Genomic DNA, 8,565 nt, shown 5'->3' with positions numbered 1-8,565 from the left:
GGTTCTTTTTTTCTGGGTAAAGAGGAACTTGTCATTTTGAATTCTTGGGTTCAGGAATTCTTCTATAATTTAAATGACTCAATAAAAGCTTTTTTTATTCTTTTAGTTACTGATTTTTTTGTTGGATTTCACTCCACCCGTGGTTGGGAACTAGTAATTCGTTGGGTCTACAACGATTTTGGATGGGCTCCTAACGAGCTTATTTTCACTATTTTTGTTTGTAGTTTTCCAGTAATTCTAGATACATGTTTGAAATTTTGGGTCTTTTTTTGTTTAAATCGTCTATCTCCTTCGCTTGTAGTCATTTATCATTCAATTAGTGAAGCATAAATTCATTTGATCTCCCGATATTAATATTAATCAAATTAGCAAGCATCTTTTTTTAGAAAGAAAGCCCTTTTCCATTTTAGCAAAATTCTTTCTATTTATACCTACTTTAAGGTATTCATCATTGCAGTACAACTGTTGCAGTAGAATGACAACAGATTCGTGTATAGGGAACTAGATTAGCTTAGCTACCTATCTAATTTATTGTAGAAATTCTGGGATCTGCGATTGGACATGGAAAATAGAAATACTTTTTCTTGGGTAAAGGAACAGATAACTCGATCGATTTCTGTATCGATCATGATATACGTAATAACTCGGACATCTATTTCAAATGCATATCCCATTTTTGCGCAGCAGGGTTATGAAAACCCACGAGAAGCAACTGGACGAATTGTATGTGCCAATTGCCATTTAGCTAGCAAGCCCGTCGATATTGAAGTTCCCCAAGCTGTGCTTCCCGATACTGTATTTGAAGCAGTTCTTCGAATTCCTTATGATATGCAATTGAAACAAGTTCTTGCTAATGGAAAAAAGGGAGGGTTGAATGTAGGTGCTGTTCTTATTTTGCCCGAGGGATTCGAATTAGCGCCGCCCGATCGTATTTCCCCTGAGTTAAAAGAAAAGATAGGAAATCTTGCTTTTCAGAGTTATCGTCCCGATAAAAAAAACATTCTTGTGATAGGCCCTGTTCCCGGTAAGAAATATAGTGAAATTGTCTTTCCCATTCTTTCCCCTGATCCTGCTACGAAGAAAGATGCTCATTTCTTAAAATATCCCATATATGTAGGGGGAAACCGAGGAAGAGGACAGATCTATCCTGATGGTAGCAAGAGTAACAATACAGTCTATAATGCTACGTCAACAGGTATAGTAAGAAAAATACTACGTAAAGAAAAGGAGGGGGTATGAAATATCCATAGTTGATGCATCAGATGGACGCCAAGTGATTGATATTATACCTCCCGGACCAGAACTTCTTGTTTCAGAGGGGGAATCCATCAAGCTTGATCAACCATTAACAAGCAATCCTAATGTGGGAGGTTTTGGTCAGGGGGACGCAGAAATCGTGCTTCAGGATCCATTACGTGTCCAAGGCCTTTTGTTCTTCTTCGCATCCGTTATTTTGGCACAAGTTTTTTTGGTTCTCAAAAAGAAACAGTTTGAAAAGGTTCAATTGTACGAAATGAATTTCTAGGTCCCGGGATTTCTTACCATCAAGTTGGTAAAAAGCCTCGATTTATTGGCAATTGCTAGAATTATCTATGATCTATTTTGGAAATCCTTTTTTTGTTTAGACTGCTTTTTGTTTATGAGATGTCTGGAATTCCTTATTTATATCCCATGCAAAAGAAGAGAATCCAAGGCAAAGGCGAGAACAATCAAATTAAAATTTCTTCTTTTTCGGAGGGATTGCAGGTCTTCTTAATCGTCTATTCGGCACAAGAAAAAGCCTTTTTCTTGTGCCGATTCTTCTTGTATCAAAATAAGAATCCTTTTTCTTCCTAATTCGTCAAAGATTACTATTTCTTCTTTATTCGGGTCTGTCTCTTGGACCTCTTTTTCTTTTGCTTAGGTTTAGCCGAGGTAGTGGACAAACAGAGGGGAAGAAAATATGGCGGGGGAAAAATTTCTTGTGATTGTGAGCAAATTGCTTGGCTTGTTTAATTAAGTTCAACTTCAAATTTACAGAAATTTTGCAAAAAAAAAGTAAACTCTTCCATTGAAGGTTTTTTTATTTTTAGGCTAGTTGAATAGTTTTGATTAAGGTTTTATTAGTTTATTACTCGAAACTAAATCAAGGATTTTCAGGATACTTCCTTCGTGGAATAAGATATTGGATCCTCGAGTGATCTCTTTTTCTTGTTGCTTCATAAGAGTGAATCGAATAGATTCAATTCGCGTTATAAGAGTAAAATAAAAATTCCGCGGGTCCTTTCCGCTCTAATCAGATAAAGGGGGGTAAGGACCCGCTAAGCTCCTACTTTTTCATGTTTACAATCTGGTCCCTCCGATTACTATAGAGATGAACCCAATCCAGAATATGAACCATAAAAGAAAACACCTACTAAACCAATCACAGCAATACCAGCTACAGTACCTATCAGCCAAAGAGGAATTCTTCCAGTAGTATCGGCCATTTCCCCTACTTTCCTCCACATTTTATCAATTGGTCATGCTAGAGACAAAAACAGTCATGGGTAGTTATAAGGATGGTATCCTTCCAAATGGGATAAGAGAATTCTTATTAGTCTCTTTCTTTCTCTCAATTGAAGAAGTAATTGGAAAATAAAACAGCAAGTACAAAAATGAGTAATAAACCCCAGTATAGACTGGTACGATTCAATTCAACATTTTGTTCATTCGGGTTTGATTGTGTCATAGTTCTATAGTTGGAATTTGTTTTATCGTTGGATGAACTGCATTGCTGATATTGATCCCAAGAAAAAAACAGTAGGTACAGCTAGTCCGTGAATAGCCAGCCATCGCACTGTAAAAATAGGATAGGTTCGATCTATGGTCATTGAGGGCCTCCTAAAAGGATCTACTAAATTCATCGAGTTGTTCTAAAGAATCAAAACGGTCGGTTATTAACGGAATTCCTTGTCGGCTTTCCGTGAAATACTCGTTTGGCCTAGGACTTCCAAACACGTCATAAGCTAAACCCGTACTGACAAATAACCAACCCGCAATGAATAGGGAAGGTATAGTAATGCTATGAATAACCCAGTATCGAATACTGGTAATAATATCAGCAAAAGAACGTTCTCCCGTGCTTCCAGACATGCTGAACTCCCAAAATTTTTGTACATTCAAAAAAGGAATTGATTCCGTAAAAGATGGGATCGACCAGTAAATAGAAAATTACTGATATTTCATCCTTGTGAGATTGTCAATTTTGTACCAAAGGTGTATTTTGAGTATACCGAATTAGTATAGCTATCCTTCCTATGGCACAGCAATCTGGTTTTGCCTGGTTCCGAAACATAATTACTTTTTTATTTTTTTTTTGTCTATAGGTAAGCTATATGTTATTCAAGGCATCAATAGAAAACCCCATTTTTGTAGGTTCTACTTACTTTTCATTGGCTTCGGAATAATAGAGTAATTCGGAATAGCAGCCAAAATCTTGGGAAAATCTAAGTTAATGATCAATAGGTTTGGATAAATAATTTAGGAAGGATATTCTCATACTGACACAATACAAGGACAAGTATATGTGAAATCTATCCTTTCATAATTCGTAATTCATCCTTGTATTGTTTGTTGGATTAGGTCTAACTTTCTTGACCAAACTGCGAGCGCGGAACTTTACGAGATGAAATAGGGAAAGACAGAAGATAGAATAGAACTTAAAAGGATAATTGAAGTGACTCGTCTTCGAATCTACTTTGGTTGGAGTTCGAAAAAGGAATAAAAATAAAGTAAATTCAAGGAAGAGCTTTCTTTTTTTTTTTTTTTTAACAGCCCCTTGGCAGGTCGTGGAATGCTTTTGTTCTCCTCTTATTCCATATGGAATACAATCAGTTAAAATAAGAAGGAATAGGGGAATATTCGATCGTTCACTCCAAAAAGAGGGTCCTATTGAAAAAGAAATTATCCAAAATAGAAAGAAGTTTTTTTTTTCAAATTCAATTGTTTATTTATCTCTTATTCAAAAATTTCCCTGAAAATTGAATTTCTTTTTTTCATTCAATGGGGTTAGATGATCTAGTTCTTAATATTATTACTTTACTCAATTGACAAATTCCACAACAAATCTCTTGATTCGGAATTAGGGACTCATGTATCATCTGATGAATCCACTTTCTTTTACACTTCTGTATCTTACTCTATCTTGTTTTTTAGTATTATCTAAAATAACTGATGAATTATGAATTTTCCATAACTTAGGTAAATGCTTTACCAACATATGTAGTGTAGTAAAAAAAAATAAATGGAATTTAACTCTTTCATGCTTACTTTAACTAGTTATTTTGGTTTTCTACTGGCTGCTTTAACTATAACCCCAGCTCTATTTATTGGCTTGAACAAGATACGCCTTATTTGAATTGACTGAATAATTATAATTCAGAAAAGAAAAATCTTTCTTTGGGATTCCTGGCATTCTACGACTCTTTTCCAGACTAATTAGGAATTCTTTTCTTGGTCATTGAGATTCGTGGATAATTTAGAGTACTATTTAGGGATAGATCGTACCTCTTTTTTTATCCCCTCGAACAAATCGAAATGATTGAAGTTTTTCTATTTGGAATCGTCTTAGGCCTAATTCCTATTACTTTAGCGGGATTATTCGTGACTGCGTATTTGCAATACAGGCGTGGGGATCAGTTGGATCTTTGATTGAGTCATTTTTTTTTTTTGATTGACCTCCTCCAGACCAGAGAGGAGGTCAAATTGAAATTGGAGTTACAATTCAATTTTGTTAAGTTATTTTACTCTGCTTCGACATAAAATAGATGGAATCACGCTCTGTAGGATTTGAACCTACGACATCGGGTTTTGGAGACCCGCGTTCTACCGAACTGAACTAAGAGCGCTTTCATTCATTCAAAAAGAAAATCTTTTTCTATTCCTAATGTATCTCACGTACGTATAGTCTCCACAAATTCAAGTTATACCCACTTTACTTTAATTGATCTCGTCGCTACTGCCTATAAAGAAGAAAGAAGTAATAGGTAGGGATGACAGGATTTGAACCTGTGACATTTTGTACCCAAAACAAACGCGCTACCAAGCTGCGCTACATCCCTTTTCCAAATTAAATTGTTGTACAATGCCATTGTACACAATTCCTGTCTTCTTTTCCACATCATAATTTTCTTCTTCTTTCTTTCTCTATCTATATATAGAACCCTCGTGTCATTTCTTCTTTTTGGTCTCATATAATTAAGGAATTATATACATATAAAATCCAATATAATTTCGCCTATAAAAGAAGGATTACTTTTCCTTGGTAATATATAGGAAGAAGGGGTCATCTTTTTCTTTTTTAGGGATAGGAAAATTTCGTCGATATGGTTCATTTTATATATAGCATAACAATCTTGGGCAAGAGTTTATGATCATATATGTATTCCAACAAGGAAGGAGGATTTTCAATGCGGGATATAAAAACATATCTCTCTGTAGCACCCGTGCTAAGTACTCTATGGTTTGGTGCTTTAGCAGGTTTATTGATAGAAATTAATCGTTTATTCCCAGATGCTTTGTCATTCCCTTTTTTTTAATTCTAGTTATTGCTATGGGAGGGATAGATTTCTTCGTGATATGACAAAATTTGATCCTTTTCAATCTTTTTTTAGTATCGGAAGGAAAAAGAAAGAAAAGATGGATTGGGTTGAACCTCAGAGTCATTAAAAATTTGGTAAACCCCATTTTTGAAAATAGAAATTCAATTTAAAGGGGTACCCAAGCTAAATAAGGCCTCAGAAATCAGAGCATAGAAAAGGCGGGGCTGGCTAATTAAATGAAAGGATTTCGAACCAAAATCTTTGCTAATTCGACAAGGATTGTATTCTTTAATTATTTCTCTATTTTTTATTACTTAATTAAAGAATAAAAAAAAATTATTCTAATGAATTTTATTCTTCTTCTTCGGATTCAAAATAGAAGAATAAAAGAATAAGTAGAAGAATTAAGTTAAGTCAATCCAAAAAGAAAAGGAGGTTCATGGCCAAGGGAAAAGATGTTAGAATCAGAGTTATTTTGGAATGCATCAGTTGTGTTCGAAAAGGTGCCAATGAGGAATCGACGGGGATTTCTAGATATAGTACTCAAAAGAATCGCCACAATACACCCGGACAATTAGAATTCAAAAAATTTTGTCGTTATTGTCGCAAGCATACGACTCATCACGAAATAAAGAAATAGGAACATCGTGTGTTTGATCTTTCCAAACAACAGAAAGAGTAAGAACTTCATATTTAATATATAAAGAAAACATAGTATAGAATACAAAATACAAATCAACTCATCTGATTTCCGGTAGATATTATTTCATATGTATAGAGGGTATTCATATACTATAATATGAATCAAATAAGATATGGATCAAAGAAAAACTACTTCTTCTGGATCCTAAATTAATAAAATAAAGAAGTGAATTTTCAAATTTTCAAATTTTAAATAAGGAATAAATCATGTATACATCTAAACAACCTTTTCTTAAATCTAAGCAACCCTTTAGTAAATCCAAGCAAACTTTTAATAAATCCAAGCAACCCTTTCGTAAATCCAAGCAAACTTTTCGTAAATTCAAGCAACCTTTTCGTAAATCTAAACAACCTTTTCGTAGGCGTCCCCGGATTGGCCCGGGAGATCGAATTGATTATAGAAACATGAGTTTAATTAATAGATTTATTAGTGAACAAGGAAAAATATTATCGAGACGAATAAATAGATTAACCTTGAAACAACAACGATTAATTACTCTTGCTATAAAACAGGCTCGTATTTTATCTTTCTTACCGTTTCGTAACTATGAGAACGAAAAGCAATTTCAAGCCCAGTCAATTTCAATAATTACAGGTTCTAGACCCAGAAAAAATAGACATATTCCTCAATTAACGCAAAAGTACAATTCCAATCGAAACTTAAGAAACAACAACCAAAATTTAAGAAACAACAACCGGAACTTAAGTTCCGATTGTTGATGTTTTATTCGAATTCGAAAGGGCCAGACCTATATATATTATAAAGAAAGTAATCCAGCTCGTTGATTCCTACCACTTAATCTTAATTTATTGTATCTTCCCGGAGTTCCCTCTCCGGGAATTCATCTTTTATTATTCCAGTATATTACTTTATTTATACCTTTAATTGATGATCTTTATTTTATTGGAAATCGTGTAAAGATTATTTGGATTTGATACAGCTACTTGTGCAAGCATTTTACGATTAAGAATCAATTTCTTCTTGTACAGGTTGTGTATTAATTTACTATAACTATCGAATACTTTATATACCCGCGTTGCTGCGTTTATCCGAGTGATCCACAAACGACGAAAATCCCTCTTTTGCCTACCTCTATCTCGATGAGAGGAAACAAAAGCTCTTTTTACCTGTTGGGTAATCATTCGATTAAGTCTTAAATGAGCCCCTCTAAAGTTTGAGGCAAATGAACGCATTTTTGTTCGTCGTCTCCGGGCTATATATCCTCGCGGAACTCTGGTCATTGAATCAAATTAACCTTAATGAATAACTAATGATTTCTCTTCTTTTAGCCACCCTTTTTCTCATTAATAACAAAACTAATTATTCCGATATATAAAATATTAATTCCAATGGCTTTTGCTATAGTAACCTTCCCAACCACGATTTTTTATTCCACTCCGTTCAGTTATTTCTATACGAAATAACAAATTCATTCTAATAATACTAAAAAAAATAGTGGGTTCCATCGTTTCTATGGTTCCCTTTTAAACGGTGAGGCCCTCTCTATACACCGGAGCCCTTTCTTTCATCAAAAGGTATTGCGAACTTGTATAGTCCACATTCTTTGGCTCTACCTATCCATTATAGAGTAAATAGCTCTTTTCACAATAAGAGTTATCCATACAGTGACGGTATTTAATTATGAAAGTTGGCTAAGTAGCTGACCCTGTTAGTCCGTTCTTTTAAGATAAAGGAGCATAAGCCTTTTTCTTTTTATTACTATTTCCTCCGCTTAATGGATAACCATTTGCTACCAATGGGAGAATTGCTTCTTATTTCCAATTTAGATAATTGGATTTGCACCAAAGGAAACCATAAATTCCATATACCATAGAAATCTAGGATAGAGAAGCTATATCCTATTCATTGGTACTAATCATGGATACTTCAATTTTTTTTATATTTGTTTGAAGTCATGATCTGAACGAGTCGCACATACACCCTAGCACATGTTCCTCGACGCTGAGGGCATCCTTTAAGCGCGGCCGTTTTTCGAGCATTTCGTATTGGCTGTCTTGCGTTTCTAATAAGTTGTTTAACCGTCGGCATGTTGTATGTATATAGAAAAAAATGGATTGGTTTAGATCCATCTTAACCTGATGATTGCTCATCATGAAGTCTTTCTATTTTCTATTAAATCGAGGAAAACACGAATTTAGCTGTGAAATAACTTTACAAGAAATCCGGACACTACCAATCCTTAAACATTTCTGGAAACCACACTGGATCAGTATCGCAGTGCTTGTCAATCATTTCATCCCCTACAATATCGACAAGTCCATAAGCTTTGGCTTCGTCTGC

This window comes from Triticum urartu, unplaced genomic scaffold (assembly GCF_056163025.1).
Source record: "Triticum urartu cultivar PI428250 unplaced genomic scaffold, HENAU_Tu73 scaffold1, whole genome shotgun sequence".
Classification (NCBI taxonomy): Eukaryota; Viridiplantae; Streptophyta; class Magnoliopsida; order Poales; family Poaceae; genus Triticum; species Triticum urartu.
This window is presented reverse-complemented; position numbering follows the sequence as displayed.